Raw genomic sequence first — 22,520 nt, 5'->3', positions numbered from 1 at the left:
ATCTCGCTCCCTCTCCCTTCTTCTCTCTCTAGAATCAGTGAAAAACATATCCTCAGGTGAGGATTAAAAAAATTTTTAATCAATAAAAACATATCCTCAGGTGAGGATATATATATATAAAATCAGGTCACTTTAGAAATTAGAAAAAGCACAGGAAAATACACATAAATAAAGTAAAAGGAAGGAAATAATAAAGACAGAAAATTAATAAAATAAAATAAAAAGATATAATAAAGGGACTCAAGAAATCAAAAGTTGACTCTGAAATACTAGTGAAATTATCAAATACACAGCAAGATTTATATAAAAAAGAGGTCACAGAAAAACAAGGAATGAAAAATTACTAAGGTAGAGCAGAGATTAAAAACATAAAAGAAAATTACAACTTTATGCCAATAAATTTAAAAGCAAAATGGAAAAATTCCTAGAAAAATGTTTGTTTTAATTGACTTAAGAGGGTTTTTAAAACTTGAATTGTCCTATAACCATTGAGGGAATTGATTCAGTGGTTTCATCTCTTTTCACAAAGAAAGCACCAGGCCTAAGAGTTTATCTGTTGAGATCTAGCAAACATGTAAGGAAGACATCATTCCAATCTTTCAAATACTGTCTAATTTATTTCGTAATGATGGTACAATCTTGATACCCAAACCAAACAAAGAGTAGGAGTAAAAGAAATTGCAGACTAATCTTACTCATAAAAATAGATGTAAATGTTCTAAACAGACCCATAAATCCAGTAGTATAAAACATATAATACACAGCTTATTCAGTGTTATATTTAAATATCTTGCACCATATTGCAGATTAAACTCTGACCCCATAAAGGGAAAGATTGAGTAAAATGCTTGTAGTAAAGTTAAGATCTCTTTCTCATGATACCTAGAACAAAGTGACACATGAGACTTACCTGAAGAGAAGAAATTTGCAACATATATAACTGACAAAGAAATGTTGCCTAAAATAGAAAAATTCCTTTTAAAAAATCAATAAGAAAAAAAATCAAGCAACCCAACAGGAAAATGGGCCAGTGACATGACCAGGCATTGTACAGACAAAGAAACAGGAATGATTATAAAATTATGAAAAGGTGCTCAACTCCATTAGAATCAGGGAAATACCAATTAGCACCACAAGGAGGTGCAGTGAGGGACTGTTTTAAAGCCATTATGGTGACAAAATATAAGATGCATGAAACCAAGGGCTGCTGAAGATGAGAGAAAAGCAGAAATTCTTACACACCGATGAATAAAATGTGCACAAAATCCTGGAAAAGACTTTGGGATTATTCAGTAATGCAGTGACCCTCCTACTTTTATAGCTCGGAGAAACTCTTGCACCTGTGTGTGGGTCAGGAGACATGCATGAGAAATATTCATAGCTGCGCTGTTTATGGCAGTCCCAATTTGGAGACTAGGTAAACATGTTGTGGCAGATTCATACTGTGGAATACTATACTGCAGTGGAAAACGAATGAAGTATAGCCACTCACATTGACACAGATACAGCTCACACACAAAACATGGAGTGAAAGAACCAGTTGTAGATGACCATGAACAATATAAGTCCATTTAAAAAAAAATATATATATATATATATGCAAAATTCAACAATACATTTTTTTAAAATTTTTCAATTACAGTTTACCTTCAACATTATTCTGTATTAGTTTCAGATGTACAGCATAGTGGTTAGAAAATTATGTACTTTACAGAGTGGTCCCCCCGGTGTTTCAAGTACCCACCTGGGACCATACACAGTTATTACAATATTCTTGACTATCCCTGTGACTGTTCTGTAACTACCAATTTGTACTTCTTAATCCCTTTACCTTTTTCACGGAGCTCCCAACCCCCCATTCCCTCTGACAACTCTCAGTTTGTTCTCTGTATTTGTCTGTTTCTATTTTGTTTGTTTCAACAATATATTTTTAGAGTAATAGAGATATACGATGAAATATCGAAAAAAGTAAGATGAACACAGTTTATCCGAAGGGAGAGATGAGAAGAGGGCAGGGCTGTGGGGTGCACAACCTCAGGGGACCACCCTTCCCACTATATACTAAGGGAATGATGATCCCTGGAGTTGTGAAAACCAGTGGCCCTTGGGGAGGAGATTACAGGGGCTTCAACATCAATGCTGAGGTTCAGGTTCTTAAACTGAGTGCTTGATCATAATCTATATCCTTCTGTATGTAAAATAAAAAATAAAATAAAATAAAATAAAATAGAAAAAGAAGTATAAAAGAACCCTGTGGTTAGAGAATGTGTCTTGTTCCAGCTCCACCTCTAACAGAAAACTAAGTAATCTTTGGCAAGTCAGCCTCCCTGAGCCTAATTTTTCTCACTTTAATAAATGATTATAACAAATCCAGCCCTACCGATTTTATAGGATTGTGTGAGGATCAAGTGTACCCGAACACATTTAATATGCTACTAATGAAATGAAAAATTCACATGCAACATAATTTTTCTGCATATGAACCCAAAAGTTTATCTCTCCAACTAATATTCGGAATCCACATGATGAAAGGTAAGAATGTTCCGTTGAATCAGGCAGCTCCTCCTCTGCCAGTTGAAAAGTTCAGTAGGGTTATTAGCAAAAGACTCTCTAAAGCCGAAGCAGCCGTGCTGTAGCTGGCCTTGGGAGGAATCCTAATCTTGGAATTAGGAAACTTGGTTTTGAATCCTGGCTTTGTCATTTACTAACTCTTGAGATGTTGGCAATTCCCTTCCCACTTCTGCCCTTAGGTTTCTTGACGGATGAAATGATGATTTTTATGGGCTTTGTTCCCACACGGCTGCGTGGGCACTGGGAGCAGCAGCACAGTGTCCTTGGTGGCTTTTCATTATGGTGAACAACATGCCCAACCCAATTGCTTTCTTCCCAGTTGGTTTCAGTGAATAGGCCATTGTTCATCTGCAGACAATGACCTCTTCTGCCTTCTAATTATTGACTTGCCTGTGGATGATTGCTGAGGCGGCGAACACATGCTTCTCTTATGAGAAGCTGCCAATTTCCCTTCTGCCCTTCTGTTCCTCAGGCTTCCTGCTCAGCAACAAACAGTCCAACCAAGGTGATTCGAATTCTTTTGACTGTAATCATGTAATAAAATGCTGCTTAATGCAGCAGCCAGGACTGGGCAAAGTGAATGCGACCTGGGGTCTTTGTCCCGACTTCATGAAAGCTTTTATGGGTTAAGAGTTAGTTCCAGTAGATTGCATTATTTTGATGACTCAAATCTAGAGGTAATTTTTAAAGAGTACGCTTCTTATTTTGAGATGATTGTAGATTTGGATGCAGTTGTAAGAAATAATACAGAGAATGTTATGTATCCTTTACCCAGTTTTCCCTAATGGCAACATCTTGCAAAACTGTAATTAATATTATAAGTAATCCACAGATTTTATTTAGATTTACTTGTACTGGTGTGTGTGTGTGTGTGTGTGTGTATCTAGTTCTCTAAAATTTATTATCACAGGTGTACGTTTGTGTATCCCCCATTCCTAACCTTTGGCAACCACAAATCTGTTCATTTGTAGAAATTTTGTCATTTCAGAAATGTTATATAAATTGGATCATACATTATATATTCTTTGGGGATTAGCTGTTTTACTCAGCATAATTCCCTGGAGAGTTATCCATTGTGTGTGTGTTAATAGTTCATTCTTTTTTATTGCTGAGTAGTATTCCATGTATGAATGCTTAAACATTCATTTGTTGAAAGACATCTGGGTGGTTTTCAGTTTTTGGCTTTCATGAACAAAGCTGCTATAAATACCCATGTACAGTTTTCTGTGAAAATAAGTTTTCATTTCTCTGTGATAAGTGCCCAAGAGTGCAATTGCTGTGTCATGTGGTAGTTTTATAAGAAACTGCCAAACTGTTTTCCCTTAGCAATGGAGGCGTGATCCCCTTTCTTATGAATCCTCATTAGCATTTAGTGTTGTTGCTATTTTTATTTTTGCCATCCCAGTGGGTGTGTAGACTATCTTATTGTGGTTTTAATTTGCATTTTCCTAATGGCTAATGATGCTGAACATCTTCTTACATGGTTATTGTCTGTCTGCATATTATCTTCAGTGAAATGTATTTTCATGTATTTTGCTCATTTTATAATTGGGCTCTTTTGTAACGTGAATGTTTGAAAGTTCTTCATATATTCCAGATATATGTTAGATATGTGGTTTGCAAATACCCTCTCCCAGCCCTGAGTCCCAGTCCAGAGTTTGTCCTTTATCCTGTTCACCTGGTCTTTTGCACAGCAAAGGTTTTTACTTTTGATGAAGCCCAATGTACCAATTTTCCCTTTTATGGATTGTGCTTTGCTGTCAAGTCTAAAAAAATCTTTGCCTCAACCTAGATCATAAAAATTTTCTCCTGTGTTTTTATTTTCTAGAGTTTTATAGTTTTAGGTTTTACATTTAATTGCGTGATCCATTTTGAATTAATTTTTGTGTAAGGTGTGAGGTTAGGTCTAAGTTCAATTTTTGCCTATGCATATCCAATTACTTGAGCACCATTTATTTTAAAGGCTATCCTTCCTCAATTGAATTAATTTTTCACCTTTCTCAAAAATCAGCTGTGAATATTTGTGTATATATATGTATAATAAAAACAAGAAAGGAATAAAATCAGAAATCGAGATGTCACAATAATTAGTTCATAAGTTTATAAACTGGAACTTCTCCACATTAACTTCCATGTAGAGTATAATGTTTATTTAAAGATAAGTAACACAGATATGCTAATTTGAAGTTCACATGCATATTATTAAAACTAAATAGTAACCATAGCAATTGTTCAGAAATTAGGCCAACAGAGTATTTTTTTCAGGTAGTAATATTTTATTGCTGACATTGTTTAGAATTGTTAGCTCATGGTGATAAAAAGCAGACCAACTTTTTGTTTGTTTTAAAGATCTGTACATATAATGAGCCCCTTTATTGCCTGCATCTGGGACAGATTGGTACACTGTGTGTTGGGAGGGTTTGAGAAGTTTGGGGCCTTCTCAGGGTGGCTGGAAAGCTGTGCTCAGCTGACAGTGTTGGTCAGAGCACCTCCTTGTGGCCTCTCCAGCATGGCAGCCTCAGGCTGGTCAGACTTCTCTCGCTGTGGTGCAGCCCTCCCTTCCAGCCCAAGGGTATCCTAAACACCCGAGGCAGAGCTGCAAGGCTTCTTGGACCAGAATATTACTTCCCACACATTCTATTGGCCATGCAAGTTACTAAGTCCAGTCCAGATTCAAGGCGAAGGGAAATTAGCTTCTACCTTTCAACAGGAGGACCAGCAAAACATTTGCAGCCACCCTTCATCTTCCCGAGTCAATGTAATTTGTATTTAGGGGCATGCCTTCTCTCATCATTGCTCCTCTCTCTTCCTTACCTCTTACCCAAGTCCGCAGTTTCTTCCTCTGTCAGGCCCAAAGAATTTATGAATTGATCATTGTGACTTCTGGATTTCTGATTTTACTTATTTATTGATTTTATTCATTTCTTTTTCTTTTAAAAAAACAACACACACGTCTTTATTGATTTCAGATAGAGGAAGGGAGAGGGAGAGAGAGAGATAGAAACATCAATGATGAGAGAGTCATTGATGGGCTGCCTCCTGCACACCCCCTACTGGGAATCGAGCTCACAGCCCAAGCATGTGCCCTGACCGGCAATCGAGCCTCGATCTCCTGGATCATAGGTGGATGCTCAACCACTGAGCCACACAAGCCAGGCTATTCATTTATTTTTCAAAGGCCCATTTGAGGCAGTGAGTAGCTGGCTAGGTTCAATGGTAGGTATATAACCTCTCTGGGGTCCATTTCCCCCATCTGTATATAGTGGGGATCATGATGGTAGTACCTCACCTACCTTATCCAATTGTGTGATATTTAAGTGGTTTAATACATATAAAGCTCTTAGGACAGTGTCTCTCCCATGGCATATGCTGAACAAATGATAGCTATTATTGTTACCATACATCCTGATTTGGGTTCACTAGCAAAAACCCCTGAAAGAAAAACCTGATGGCAAATAGTGTATTTGAGGGGTGATTCCAGTAAACACCACTAAGGAAGTGGGATGTGAAACAGGGAAGAGAAGGCGGCCAATGAAGGTAAGTTACCTTCCTGGGAAACTAGAGCTTCATCCCACTGGAGAACAGTGATTTCACCCAAGGAGCAAAGGAGCTGGGTATTTATACACCAATTCTTATCCATCACTGGACAAAGAGTTTTTCTATAGGGTGTTAATTCCCTGATACTTCCTTTCTGAGTGTGAGAAAGCCCTCAGGCAAAGAGATGCAGATACTAGCAGTTGGAAGTCAGGCCAAGGGCACAGAAATGATTAAGCCCAGCCTGAGGGAATGTGGGAAGGGCACAGATGGCTTCCACTACTCCATAGTATTTCATCTGTCCAGCATTCTAAATTGGGTTCCTGTATGTGTTGACCACTCAGAAAATTGGCCAAATATAGCTTGGAGAGAGAGGAGGTAGAAGAGATGGGCATGTGACAGTGCAATTGCTCCATGCCCACATGGATATCTTTATTGGCTATTCAAGAACTCTCATCTTTTGGGGTCTGTATTTATCTACTTTCTTTCTTAATATATACTTTTTATTGTTTCTTCGGTTAGCAAGTCTGAGATACTTGCATACAGGAATCTTGGCCATTCTCGCTTTAAATGCAGAATGACATACATGTAGGGAAGCGGGAGGGAAATTCATCCTGACCAGCTCAGTGCAGATTTATGACTATGAGCAGAAGCATACATTTCCCTCAAACTAGTATTCAGTATCCATAAATATTGAGGAGGTTGTTGTAACCTATAGGCTAGTACTTCTAAATTGGATGAGAGTTTGCAAAGTCATTCATCTGATCAGTGATTACTGATCAGCTACTCTACAGACTTTTCATTCAGATATTCAGGGCTCTTTTCTGAAAGCCACAATTAATCAAGGAGGCCGTTAGACTGAGGTGTCTCAATGCTGTGGTAGCCTACATAAGAAACCCCAGATCTAAGTCTATAAATGCCTCAAGGTTACAAAATTGAAACCTAAGGACAACCAATCACAAACAGCCAACCAGGCCTGAAGCTATAGCCAATCAATAATTTCCTTACCTTGCTTCCATCTTTTCTCTATAAAAGTCTCTCCTCCACCTCTATTGGTGGAGAACTCTTAACCACTTCTGGTTTGGCACTGCCCAATTTGAATCAGTTTTTACTCAAATAAATTCTTAAAACAAATTTTAATATTCTTCAGTTTATCTTTTTTTCAATTTTTATTTTTTTAAATGTTTTTTTAAATTGATTTTAGAGAGAGAGGAAAGGAGGTCGAGAGAAACATCAGTCAGCTACCTCCTGCACCCCCCCCCCCCACTGGTGACTGAGCCTGCAATCCGCACATGTGCCCTGACGGAATCGAACTGGCAACCTCTCAGTGCATGGAACGATGCTCAACCAATGAGCCACACCAGCCAGGGCATCGTTTTAACAGTAGGAAGCACACTTAGGAAAAAGTCTTGGGGGAAGGGCATTGTGTTTGGCTTATGTTTCTGGCCTGTATTATTATGGGTAGATCTTGGATCTGATCTGTGACCCAGGAACAAGAGGATTTTAGGGCTGGGCTGGTTTTCATGGAGGGAGGCTACCACCTTGTACTGGAGTTATTTGAGCCGAGCCACACTAGGAATGTTTTGAATAATTTTTTTTTTTTTAAAAATCAAAACCAGAAGAAATCAGAGGAGTGAAGCATTGCAATCACTCTGTTTACTTAGGGAGGGTGTCCCCACTATGTTGGCAGAGGTTTTATTTCTTCAGTGTGGAACCAGCCCCTGAAACCAGAGCTAGAGCTTCATCAGATGTTCAATCAGCAAGCACTTGGTGAGAGCTCAAGGCATATACCACCAAATGTGGGAAGTGTATGTGAAAAAAACCAAAAAACTCAGGCCTGGAGGAGTTTATAGTTTTACAGGTCAAATTAATGTATAAGCAAAATAAGTGTAGATTTATAAATGCAGTAATTATGGATGTGTACTTGGAGAGATGAGTGGATGAAAACTGAACAACTGGGTTGAAGAAAGGGTGGAGTTAAGTGAAGGAAGCTGCAAAGACACATGTCCCTGACACAACCCCTTCCTCCCTGGGTTTTTCATGTAGACTCTGAGTGAGACTGTAACCACAGGCTGATGACCAGCCACAAAATACTTTGGAGGCTACGTTCCACACTGTCAAAACTCACGAAGGAGTGTGGCGATAGCTACACTCAATTAAAATATCTATTTTCTCTGATTTCAATGACCCTGTTTGGGGAATTCTTTTAGGAGTAGAATCATCCATATCAAAGAACATATACAAACATATTAAAGTAGCATTATTTGTAGTGGTCAAAATGTTGGAAAAAATCTTATGTGTCTATCAATAGGGGGATTGTTGTATTATTTGTAGAGAATTTATGCTGTGGATTGATTATATAGTTATTAAAAAATGAATTGAAGGCATGTCCATTAATCTGGAGGGATATTAATGACCTATTATATTTAGGAAAATTTTCTAAGACTTGGAAATAAAGCAGAAAAGATGATTCATGAACTTTATGTCCTACTATACATTTTCTAAGCCAGTCTGAGGCTCATCTAGAGAGATTTGGCTTGACTTAATGTTCACAATTGATCAGGGCCCAGCATTTTACATCTCAGTAATGTTAAAGTCTAACTTGTAGAAATCTAATAAGGTGCAATGGGTGTTTTTTTTCTGTTTAGTAAAGGAGATAACCCCAAAGGCTATGTTTTTATTTCCCTGTAGGACAATGACCAATTTTATATTTAATCTAGCAGCCTTATTTATAGGATTCCTTTTTTTCACTGGTTATATAAGTCCAAGTTTCTCATATCCAAATGGAATCAATATTGTCATTCTGCTGAGCTCCTCGTTAATGAGTCAAATGAAAATTTGACACTTGGCCATTATATTTGTGTGGAATTTAATTTTAACCAATTTGAGAATTAGGTTTTAACGATTGTGTTAAGTGAGAAAAACAAGTTGCAGAGTAATGTGTATAGATTATTTATATAATGATACAAAAATCCCTATTTATTTGTCTGCCTTTCTGTACATGTTTGTACAAGTGTGGATGCAGGTATGGAAAAGTACACACTGACCCCAGGTAACGTTACTCATGTTACCTTGGGGGATGGAGTGCAAGGGAAATCATTATGATTCTCTATATATTTTTATTTATTTTGTAAATGAATTCTTAATAGTTAAACATTTTAATAAAGAAGATTTAGGGGGTGGGAAACCCTTTTAAAAGATTCTGCAACAATTTATCATCCATCACACTTTTATTATGATTATATTATACACATTTCATTACTTTATGTAATGAAATGTGTATAATATAATCATAATAAAAATTTATATTTTCAAATGAAAAATACTTCACAAAATTGGGGTTCTATTTTACTAGCTGCACACAACAACGTTTGTATGATTGATAAACTAGTTTGAAATTTGTTAATATGCTTCTATCTTCTCCCCTTCAGAATAAATAACCTTAGCCCTGTCTAGTCTAGAAACCCGTTTCCTTGGGGTGGGGATGGAGAGAAGGTATGGCAGGAATGTAGCTCCCGAGTTCACATGTGCTCCAATGCTAGTCTTGTACGCCAGGATACTGACAAGTAAGGGTTTTATAAAATCCTATATTTTCCTTCTTCCACATATCAGGGAGCACGTTTGGAGCATTTCCTTTTTGGAGGGGATGCCACTGCCTGACCAGCTAGAACTTGAGTCCTGCTGCCCTGTGGCAGAGGGACCACGGGATGCTACCTGTGGAGACGGTGCAAACTCCTGGACTGGACTAAGGTCTGGGCCAGATTTGACATTTAGTAATTTTCCCTCTACTACCTAGAGAGAGGGTGGGGATTCATGAGAAAAACCATATTCACTTCAAAGTTGGAGAGCTACTTTCTCTCTGTACCCTGGGGCTGATATGTGAGTTACCTGAGAACACCTTTACATTTTTTTGTGTTTTATCCCAAAGTTAGGGGTGTGTACAGTGTGGTTCACTGGGAAGGGCTTGGGCTTTGAAGTCAGCCTGACTCTTCAAAATCATGCGTCCTTTCGTAGATAATCTATTGTGACCTATAAGAACCTCAGTTACTTGTCTGTATGTCTGTTGTAAAGTAATAACGTATATAATGTGCCTAGTACTGTGCTTGGCACAAGGTAGGCTGTCAGAAACAGTGACCTTCCTGTCTTTTAGGCTGAGATGTTAAACCACTCAGTCCTGGTGAGAGTCTATAAAAGGGGGACTTTGCCAGTACAGTGCACATAATGGATATTGCCTATTACTGCTTCTTGGCTCAGAGAAATCCTCCACTGTTTAATACTTAATAAGATATTTGTAATGGTTGCCACCTGCTTTATTAATAAAATGTTTTTTTCTCATTAGAGTAAATGAGAAAAGCTGACTGTACTCTGGGGCATGGGTGTGTCCCACTGAAATCAGTAGGAATTTTGCAAGGGCAAGCCTATTGGGATTATAAATATGTGTGACTGTGGTTTTGGTGGTCTGAAAATGTATATGAGACTCCTTATATGGGAATCTCTAATAGTTATATTGGCGTAGACAAAGGGACATTGAGGTTTGAAGTAATGATTTAGAAAACTTGAGCAAAGTAATCTTGAATGAGTACTTTCTCTTATATAGACTCCCCAGATGATAGACAGTTGCAATCCTCTGTGACTCTATTTCCTTTGCCAGATAGCTGGAACTGTTCACATCACTATTGCTCAAATAAAGATTCTCCAATGTGAGAGGCTTATAGCTTTCTAAGGAATAGTGTTATGAAGAACTTAGTGTTTTATGTAGCCACTGAGTCTTTTGATCAACTCTGAGGCATGTTTGCACAAACTGGCAATGTTTAGTGAAACAATGGAAATGGTTAGTGAGCCAATCAGATTAACATATGAATGATGCCTCAATTCATAAAAGGTTTATTGATTTTTGTTAAACGACCTCCAGATGTGTTTGCATTTTTTTCATAACTTATTACAACCCATATTATAATATTTATATATAATACAGAGAATTCTTTGGGGATGATGCTATATATAATAAGCTGATCTACACCAGATGGCATTAGGTAAGAGGCAAATACTGTTCAACTTAGAGGCCTGCGTCGTGTAGGACTTGAAGCAATTCTCAAGCAAGTCATAAAGCACCAGATAGCTAAATTTTTAAAATGTACATCTCTTCTAAAAGGAAAACTTTTGCAAATTTATCCAGAGTCTCATCTTACTTTACTGTTGAAGTAAACTAATGCTCCTGCAATCTCAACCTTACTATTGATTTTATAACTCAATTGCAAGTGTTAACGTTTGCAGAGATCACCTGTCTAAGCTGCTAGACAAAGAGTAATAGAAAAAAAAGTTGTGTTTTTGTGTGTGATGTGCCTGTATTATATAAAAACTGAAGATGCACTGCAAAACATATTGTATATAACATGTGTATGTGTACATGCATATATATGTAGACACACATTGGTGTAGTAGGTTGAGAACAGCCTAATGAGTGAGAGAGAAGAATCTCACCTAGAAGGAACTAATTTAAGCAGTGTGTGAATATAAGGCAATTAAAATTTATTACAATAAGTAATGTTGACAGATTACTGTCAAGAAAAAGAAAGAAGCCGGGCTGGGCGTGGCTCATCAGTTGAGCGTTGACCTAGGATCCAGGAGATCGGGGTTCGATTCCCAGTCAGGGCACATGCCCGGGTTGCGGGCTCGATCCCCAGTGGGGGACATGCAGGAGGCAGCCAATCAATGGCTCTCTCATCATTGATATTTCTATCTCTCTCCCTCTCTTTTCCTCTCTCTGAAATCAATAAAGATATATTAAAAAAAAAAAAAAAGAAAAGAGAAAATTCTTTTTGAAAAATAGCACAGTTGACAGAAAACAAAAAAAGCTTGATTTTCTCCATGCTGCTCTGTCTTCCACTTTCCCTGTAACAAGTGCTAAATGCCATTTTTGGAGAAGTGGCTAATTTCATTGCACGAGGCTCATTCATAATAAGAAATCCAATCATTTTTAAAATCCTGCCACTTTTGTGATAGTGTTTTCATTGCTACAATTACAAGATTGATATGAGATCTGTGCACATATGATGCCAGGTAAATTCTACATTATCACTAATGCTACCTTTTATTTTTTTAAAGAAAAATACTAAACCAGTGCCCAAATTCTGAACTGACAAATAAAAATGAAGTTATAAAGCCCTTCTATTGTATAGGTGATTTTTTGATGATGTTAATTTAATGCTAGTTTAAGATATTTTCACACTTCAGCATTATAATGAAGTAATTAATTCCTATGTATGTGGGCGGAAAGTGACCAGGTAACTCTGGTGCCTCCGCTCCATCCCCATCATGATTACTGACTGGACCCTCATCATTCCTCTGCCAGATTATTTCTTTCTGTATTCTACCACCTGCCTTCCATATCGGGCAGCCATTGCTTTCTGCAATCTGTTATGTACATTACAGAGAGAATGATATATGTATTTGGAACCCACACCTGACCCTGAGATGGGCTCTGTGGTGAGGTGTTCCCCAAGAGGTGCAGAATCAGATTACACTTTGGGAGGGAAACTCTAATACCAACACAGAAAGATCAGATTGTAAAAATCCATATGGCTCCCAGAAGAGCCAGACTTCGCTGCAACCTGATTGAATGTATCCACTCACTTACAGAACATGCTAGACAGTCCTGGGAGCTAGAAAAAGGAGAGTGAGGAGAGGCCAGCTTGTGCTGCCGGGGAGAGAGGGCCTCTTGGCCCTCAGGTGTTCTGGTCCCGTTGGCAGGATAGACCTGCTGTGGAAGTTAGCACTGCTGCTTCCCCTTAGGTACCCGATGGCTCCTCTTGCTCATGGGATGAAGTGCAAGGTCTTTGCCCTTGCCCTTGCCCTTGCCCTTCCCTCCCACCTTCCTTCTTCTGGCTCACTTGCCCTGGTTTGGGCATCACTCCCTCCAGGAAGCCCCTCTCTCCCTCATCTGTTAAGTGCCCTTCTCTCTGCTTTCGTGACTGGCAGTTGGCACAGTGCACTGAAATTATATTTTATGCGTCTAACTCTCCTGCACTGTTTTCTTCTCAAAGACAGAGGACAGAGACTGAGCAAATGAGGACAGGGACTGTGTCTTACTCGTTTTTATTGCTAGGGCTCAACGCTGGGCTGGTCCCCTGTCTATTATGTTCTTGTTTAACTGTTGTGTTTGCTTTCCTCCCAGAAGTGTGTGAGAGCAACTGCAAGCCTTGCCAAGGGTGATTGCTTTCATTTCTGTTTCTCTTGTCATGTGTGAGGATGAGCGTCTTTTCACATAGTTAAGGGCCATTTTGTATATCTTTTTTGCGTGCAAATTATCTGTTCAAGTCTTTTGCCCATTTTCCCATCATGTTTTTTGTCTTCTACCCTTCTGCTGCAAATATTTTATCAGTTTGTCAGTTGTCTTTTCATTTTGCCTTTCTTCTACTTCAATGAAGTCATTAATTTTTATGGAGTCAAATTTATCAATATTTTAAAAATTGCTTCTGTATTTTTGGTTGTGGTTAGAAAACTGTTCCCTACACCAGTTAATGAAGAGCTCAACCATGTTTTCATCTAGTATTTGTGTAGTTTTATTTGTGACATTTAGCTCTCTACTCCACTTGGAGGTGTGTGTGTGTGTGTGTTTATTTTGAGGTATGGATCTAATTTTATCTTTTTTTTCAAATGTCTAAACAGTTGTTCCAGTTCCATTTGTGAAAAAATCCATTTTTGCTGTAGTGAATTGAAATGCCATTTTTATTATCAATTGTCTAGTCTAGTTCCATTAAAAAGCTTGCTGGTATTTTTATTGAGAGATTGTATTAAATTTATAAATCAACTTGGGGACCACTGACATCTTTAAGATGTCAAGTCTTCCTTTCTAAAAACAAAGAATGGCTTTCTATTTGTTCAGCTCTTTCTTGTGTTTTAAGGTTTTTCTAATGTGGGTTTTGCATATTTCTTGATAAATTTCCCAAGTATTTTAATTTCTTTGTTGCTTTTATAAATGAGCTTCCCCCCCCCACCCTTACATCCTCTAATAAATTATTGGTTGTGTATATGAAGGCTATTAATTTCCATATGTTAATTCATAAATTACTTGGAATAAGGAAGTTACAATGGTGTAATAATCCATAATTTTATTAAATATAACTAAAAAGTCTAAAGTACATTTTAAGTAAACCTTGACAAAATTAAATTTTATCTGAAAGAAGAAATATGAGAGAATATCTATATTCTTAAAATAAATGTTAATGAGGGGCTTCTTGTCACTCACTTATTAAAATATATTATGAAGCTTTAGCAGTTAAAATAGTCTGGTATAATAGCAGCTGCATGGATTAATGAAGCAGAATTCAGATATAAAATTTGGCATATATAAAAAATAAATTTATGATAAAGCTGTCATTAACTGTATTAAGGAAAATATAAACTATTTAATGAATCATTCTGGGAGAGGTGATGATCATTTGGAAAAAATGGCTGGATTTCTTCTTTTAGTAGCTGAATAAATGAACTTAGATGCATCAAAGATTTAATTACAAGAAATGAAGCCATAAGAATAGTGGAGGAAATATAGTTGAATATTTTTATGATGTGGGGCCTGCAGAAAACTTTCAAAGCATGATACCTAATCCAGAAAACAAAGATCTATAAGATAACAACAACAAAAGCAAACAAACCCAAACAAAACCCCAAATGGTTGAAAGTTAGATTACCTAGGAAAAATACTGCAACATATATGACAGATATTGATCAGGATTTTTTTTTTGGTTAATTTTTGTTTTTGCAGTTAAAGGTTTTGACTTTTGAGATTGCCTCCTGTACGGTACAGCTATCAAGTGCTTATTTTGGAAGTCAAAGTCAAGAATTCTAATGTTTTTGTCTGCTCTCCATTTTTTACTCTGTTGAAGCAATATCTCATTCTCATGGCCTATTTTTAATAACACAATGGCCCGGCTGGGCCTGGCTCAGTGGTTGAGCATCAGCCTAACATCTAGGAGATTGCAGTTCGATTCCTGGTCAGGGCACATGCCCAGGTTGTGGGCTTGATCCCCAGTCGGGGGCTGCAGGAGGCAGCCGATCAATGACTCTCTCATCACTGATGTTTCTCTCTCTCTCCCTCTCCCTTCCTCTCTCTGAAATCAATAAAGATATATTTAAAAATATAAAAAATAGCAGAATGGCCTTGAGGTAAAAGGAAATTTCCAAAATGTAAAATAAAAACCAGCAGTAGATAAGTATGTTGCTAATTTTTAAATAGCTCTTATAAATTGATAGGAAAAAGATAAATCCACCAGTACAAAAATGGGACCAAAAGATAAAGATGTTACTCACAAATGGAGAAGTGAAAATGGCCAATAAATATATAAAACAGATGTTCAACTTGGCTTGTAATCAGAGAAAAGAAAAACTGATTACGATGTCATTTTCACATATCATATTAAAAAAGGAGAAAGGATATAATGATGCCCATGGTTGGAAACTGGGTGTAGGAAAAACAACTCCCTTGTAGTAAAATCTGGCACTTCTAAAGAGGGCAGTGTGGAACATGTGGAAAAAATGTATATACCTTTTATTCTATATCTAGGAATTTATTCTAAGCATAGAATCTTACATCTTCACAAAGATTTGTTCCAGGAGTTAATTATAGCATTATTTATAATAATGAGAAAGAAGGGATCAATTATGCATGCCGGCTGCTGACAATGGACTATGATATAGTATGGGACATGACACAGCTATTAAAAGTAATAATATATAGCCATCTTTAGTGATGGGTAAAATGTCCATGGCATGTGGAGTTACAAAATAACAGGAATACTATTGAGTGTCTCTTTGCAGAAACAGAGATACATAACCTCAGGGTCCCATACACACAGACTGGGATGTGAATGGTGCCCCCAGAATTCTGCAATGTAGCAGCCCTGAGAGTGTGGTACTATTGTGTGTTTTTTTTGTAAAAAAAAAATCTGTACATATATAAAAAGAGAAAACTATTATTTTAAATGATGACCTCAGAATTCTCTGGGAGAAAATAGTGATTGTGCTCAATGGATGTGCTTGCTTATGAAGATGAGGCTTGTTCGACATACCTGGATGGGCAGGGAAGGGGTAAAGAGAAAGCCGAACTCTGCTGCATAAGAAACTGAGTGGAATGTTTGGATTAGATGCTATTCAGAGAGGGTGGAGAGGGGGATGCAAGGGGGTTGTATAGCAGCAGGGAATAAATGGAAAACACAGTAGATGAGAATTTCCTTGGTGCAGAAGTGGCTGAGGGACTCCTTTAAAAGAACAGGATGTAGGTGAAATTTTACATTGAGCTCTTTTCTCTGCTCACCCCACTGTTGTCTTAAGCATCAGCCATTTCTATTACACACTCTGCCTTCATTAGGAAGTAGTTTGCATCTGTTTTTAACATCCCTTTGAACTATTTACAATGGTCATAATTATCTTTCGAACTAGAAAAACATTATAAAATTATTTTCTTTTCAGCTAGCACAACCACATAAATGCACTTAATGCCAACGAACTGTTTGTACTCTTTTTAAAAAGGGTTAGGATGGTACATTTTATGTTATGTGCATTTTATCACAGTTTAAAAAAGAGGCCTCACTAATGACACAGGACACGGATATCTGCTACAAATCCTTGTGATTTACAGGACAAGGGAAAAATAAAGATAAAAAGCACACTACAATTTCTCTGGGGTAATTGAATGATTCTTGAAATTTTGTGCATTGTTTTGGATTACTTATAGTAGTAGGAGAGAAAAAGCACTGAGTAGGCAAGAAAATCAACAATTAAAAAGCTACTGTGCATTACAAGGAAGGCATGCATGGTTTTTGTTTCATAGTTTCCCTATTTTATTTTTGCCCTTGTTACTGCCCACACATTTCTAAAAGTTGCCACCAGAGGGCAGGAGTGGGCCAATGTCAGGTATGGAAATCAGTCAGGTTTGGATGTTCTTTTTTTAATATATATTTATTGATTTTCAGAGAGTGGAAGGGAGAGGTAGAGAGAGAGATGGAAACATCAGTGATGAGAGAGTCATCATTGATCGGCTGCCTCCTGCATGCCCCTGACATGCCCGCAACCTGGACATGTGCCCTGATCGGGAATCGAACAGAGATCTCCTGGATCCTAAGTTGATGCTCAACCACTTAGTCACGCCTGGCCTGGCTGGATGTTCTTTTCAATGTTCCCACAGAGCAATTACTGTTCCTATTGCACAGATTAAGAAACTGAGGCACAAAGTGAAATAAATAGTAGACAACCTAGCATTACGTGAGTGGCAGAGGTACAGTTTAAACACTAGTTTCAGTAATCCAACACTTTGGCTCTTTTAGGGCTAGCTTGGCTTTATAGCTATGGTTTCCAGTTTTTCAGTGTTTTACGACCCCTTTTATTGAACTTAATAAATAAAACTTAAAACAAACAACCAAATGTAGACAGGGCATTTACTTCATGGATGGCATGGTGGTAGTTAGGATTAATGCGAGAAAGTCACAAACAGGAGATAAACCTCAAGGGAAGAAATGAGGCTTTGATGTCCATCCCCTGTTCTGAAACCCTTCTTTCAGAGTTTTCACATGTGAAAACCTCTGTGTTGTTTTTTTCCTTTTTAATGTGAAAAGATACCTTAAAGATGGCAGTAGCAGTTGATGAAGATGACTTATAAGCACTGGTAAGAATTTCTTTCATCATAGCAAAGTTTCTCAGACATCACTGTTATGGGCTGAATTGTGCCCCACCCCCCCCCAAATTCATATGTTGAAGTCCTAACCCAACCCTCAATTCTCGGAATGTGGCTGCATTTGGAGATGACGTCTTCAAAGAGGTGATTGTCATAAAATATAATCATTAGGATGGGCCCTAATCCAATATGACTGATACCTTTTTTTTTTTTTTAAATCCTTATCTGAGGACAATTTTTTATTGATTTTAGAAAGAGGAGATGGGGGTGAGAGAGGGGTTGCCTCTGGACCGGGGATCAAACCTGTAACCTGGGTATATGTCCTCACCGGGAATCAAACCCACACATTTTTGATGTACCGGATGATGCTCCAGCCAACTGAGCCACACCAGCCAGGGCTAACTGATATCTCTATCAGAAGAGAAGATTAAGACACAGACACACAGAGAGGACCAGGTAACAGCACAGTAAGAGGACAGCCATCGACAGGCCAAGGAGAGAGGCCCTCAGAAGAAACCAACACGGCCAACACCTGGACCTTGGACTTCTGGCTTCCAGAACTGTGAGGAAATACATGTCTGCTGTTTAAGCCATCCAGTCTGCAGGACTTTGTAATGGCAGCCCCAGCAAACCTACTTCAAAAACCCTACGCCAAAAGGATGCAGGAGGCTTGTGGAAAATAAGAGACCTGTGAGTGATTGGAAAAAGAAAGGAAAATACTAAAGAAAGTGTCTATACTTTTAGCTTCTTCTGAGAACAGTCAGGGCACAGGGCTGTAAAAAGATGGCACTGACCTTGTGTAATTTTCGTGCATCAGTAACCACAATCACATTACCATGTGAGCAAACCATACAGATTTTTTGGGGGCCTAAAAACGCATGATTTTTCTATTCTTTACAATACTACTGTTACCTACTCATGGCTATAAATCAAAAAAGGCAGCTCCACATTGACTGTGGATTCAGAAATTCCCTTTTATTGCATTTACTCTTGGATCCTCAGACCAAAACCATGGGACTTAGACCAGTGACCCGGGGCTGAAAATGCGGATTTCTTAAAGCTCTGCCTGGTAGATGTACAATTGTATTGTATATCCCTAGATATACAAACAGAAGATCCTAAAGCTGTCCAACAAATATTGTAAATTGATTAGCCAAGGCATAACAATTCTGATATCTTCGCCTCTTTCATGGCATGATAATGTTCCGTGTGTCTGTCTGTCCCCTTCTTCATGGCTCACTGCCTCGTCTTCCCTTTCCCCCTCTCTCTTCCCATGTCCTCTTTGCTCCCTCCTTGTCTCTGTCCCTGGTGTGCTCTGTCATTGCTGTAACGCAGCTCATAAATCCTTGTGCTAATTCCATTCCCAGTGGCTATTAAGATGTTGTTCCACATACATTACAATAGATAGCTACATGTGAAAACAATGAGTGTTATTCTTCTCGGAATGTTTTCTTTTAAACAATTTATAAGTGAAAGACTACACAAACAAAAACAAAACAAAAAACAAATGTTTGCTTATGAAGCATGCCGTGCTTTTTGGATGGCATTAATTTTACAGCAACCCAGCAGGGAAAGGAGGAGAGGGAGCTGATTTGCAGCTACTCTAATGGGTTTTGTAATGTTCTTATAGATTTCTTTAAACAAAGCAAATATTAATTCTGTTGAATATTTAATAATGTTTTGACTAGAATTTGTAGAATTCCAAAGCCTTTAACCCTAAAAGCATATATTTTGCACTTAATGAAGCTGTTTTGTAGCAACGTTCTATAGAGATGATCTCTAAACTTAGTACCAGCTGCAAAGAATGACATCAGTGTGTCTGGAATGATCTTTATGAGAAGAAGAGGAAAGATGAGAAAAGACATGTTGAGAGGAGGGGAAAGAGGGTTGGTGTTGTGGTCTGTAGAAGTGAATCCCCCTCCTCATAGGAAACTGGGGACCTGGAATAGTGAGGTCTGGGGGAGAAGCCAAGGCTGGCTGACTTTTTGAATCTACAAGGTACAAGGAGATAAGTCCAGATGCTGCGAAACAGTGGGGCTCTATCTGCCTGGCTCCATGAGGCACACCAGGAGGCTGGCCTGGGACAGGACTGGGCGAATGACGCCAGATGGAACAGAGAGAGGTCACTATACATATTGCAGCTCTGGGAAAGTTGGGAAATGAAAAAAGAAGCAAGTAGATGGCAAAGTTCTTCTATGCAAAGGAGATTTCCCATTGCTGGCTTGAAGATGGAGAGAGCCAGGCATCCAAGACCTGAGAATGACTTCTAGGAGCCAAGAGTGACCCCTGGCCAGCAGCCAGCAGCAAAACGGGAACCTCAGTCTTACAACTGTGAGGAAATGAATTTGGCCAATGGTTCCGATGAGGTAGGAACCACTTTCTTCCCCAGAACCTCCCGATGGGAACTCGGGTGGGCTAAAGCTTGAACGTGAGACCTAGAGCAGAGGATCCTTTTGAGCAGCTCTAGGACTTCAGATTTGCATAACTCACAACTATGGGAATAAGTGTGTGTTTTTTAAGCTGCTAAATTTGTGGTAAGTTATTATGCAGCTATAGAAAATTAATACAGTGACATAATATTGAAAACTCTTTCCTTAAGATAGCTTGGTGTCCATAAATCAGCTTCAGACTGGCTCTGCCTCTCACCAACTGTTTGACCTTGGCTTCCTTCTGAGTCTATTTCCTCACCTGCATAGACAAAGGAAATAATGACAACCTCCTTAAATGGTTTTTAGGTGAAGTGAATTAATATTAACAAATTCCTAGCAGGTTCCTTAGCATGTGGTAGACACTCATAAGTGGTTTACTCTTCTCTCCTTTCCTTTCTCTTCCCACAGGCCATTCATGCTCCAGTCCAGCCATTTCCAAAGTATGGTCTGAGATCTAAACTATCTTTAGAATGACAATAAGATGATACTGGCCATTTCCACTCTTATTCTTTTATGAGTGTGTTGGAGTTTTCCAGAAACTACATGTCTTATCATAATAGATGGGATGAAGAAGTAGATATGAGAATCTGGTTCTCTTCTATTAATCCAGACATTAAAGAGACCTGCAAAAAAATTTGCAAAGAATGAATGAGACAATGCTAATCTTCCCACAGGATATTTTTGTTTTGGCAAATATAGTTATCCTTAAAAAGAAAAATATTACTTATGTTAATATGTAAAACGTTTTTTATATTTATTTATTTAAATTATATTTATTTTAAAGTGAATTTATAAAAATCTACATTTTTAAGAATGCAAAGGGGTCCTGAACCAAAATATTGTGCTTTATTAGAGGACCAGTATTTCCCGATAAGTGTCTATCTTCCATGGAGAGATGAAAGGTGCTTAGCTAAAGCGGTCTAAGCAAAAAAAGATTTTGGCAACACTGCAATGTTCTCCCCTCTATACCATCCCTTACACCACAGATTAAGGGGCCGAGGGATTCTGGAAATACAAATACACTTTCAGTTTGCTCAAGTTAGCGTTTCCCCCCTGTAAATTGCTCTTGACTATCAAGTTAAAAGCTTAACCAGTATTACTTTGCCAGCCACTGAGAGCAAGATTGAGATGCAGGCTCAGATTGTGAGAGAGTGATTATATTTTAAGGGCATCAGAAAAGAAGAAAAAGACATGCTTACTGAGGGAGATCATTTCCCCTCCCCCCCAAACAGAATGTCTATCAAGAGGCAGTCTTCTGTTCCCAACCAAGTTCAAAGACCTGCTCTAGCAAAGTCGCCTCCGCTGCATTCCACTCCCTGCTTGTCTCCTCTCTTCTGTTTGTTCATTGTTACCTCCTTTGTGCATACTTACTGCCCCTTTGGAAAATAAAAATTTTAAAGATGTCCTTTCTTTTCTTTTTGTTTTTGTGTGTTTTAACTTTGAATGTGCAACCAATGTTTAGAGAAAGCATTTTTCTAAGCCATGGATGTGCCCTCAGAAGACAAAGCATGGCTGGGGCAAGAGGGCCAGTTAGTTATTACTGATTCTCTGCTAATTCCCGGTGCCCAGTTCCATCCCTACGCCCCAGCCTCTCTCCAGCCTGCGAGAGCTGTCAGTACTCTGGGGGGAGAGGGCCCCAGGAGAGCTGCCACCCCAGGCGCAGGGAGCCAGAGCCGCAAGGGTGTGAGGAAAGGCGCTAAATTCTTTCCCTTGTTCTATTTCTGTTACAGCTCAATTCTGTGACGTGAAAATCTCCTTCTCTATCTTAAAATAGTCTTCGAAGAAAGCCACAAAGCTGTACATCATTAAATGTTGCCCCCTGCTGATTGCTAAGGAACCTAAACACAGCAGAGTGGGGTGTTGGGAATTGGAGGAAATTCTTTCAGAGAAGAAAAGGGAGCAGAACTAAAGTAGAAAAACCTCAACCGGTGATTGGGGATTAGGGAACCCAGGGGCAGATGGTGCTTTTTGAAGGAGAGGGACTATTCTGAGGAAGGTTTCAAACCAGTCACGATCGGAGCGAAAGCGGTGCCGCGTGGAGAGTACATGAGCGTGGGCAGAGCTGGGTGCAGGGTCTTGTGCATCTCCTGCCCCTCCTTTCCGCCCCCCTGTGCCTGACCCATCAGATAATTCCAGCTAAGAGTTTGATAGTCGAGTGCAGTTTAAAATAGTGTTGGTCCCTCTGGGTATTTATGTTTCAAGGTTGGGGAGAGAAGATGAGAGGAACAGACTGGTAGGTCCAAACTCTGACACTCATGTAAAACCTTTGGTGTCAGTACTTTGGGGTCAGGGGGGCTCCATGGGGAGCCTCTCAAATT

The sequence above is a fragment of the Miniopterus natalensis genome, chromosome 4 (genome assembly GCF_054644295.1).
Source record: "Miniopterus natalensis isolate mMinNat1 chromosome 4, mMinNat1.hap1, whole genome shotgun sequence".
Lineage (NCBI taxonomy): Eukaryota > Metazoa > Chordata > Mammalia > Chiroptera > Miniopteridae > Miniopterus > Miniopterus natalensis.
Note: the sequence above shows the minus strand (reverse complement) of the source record.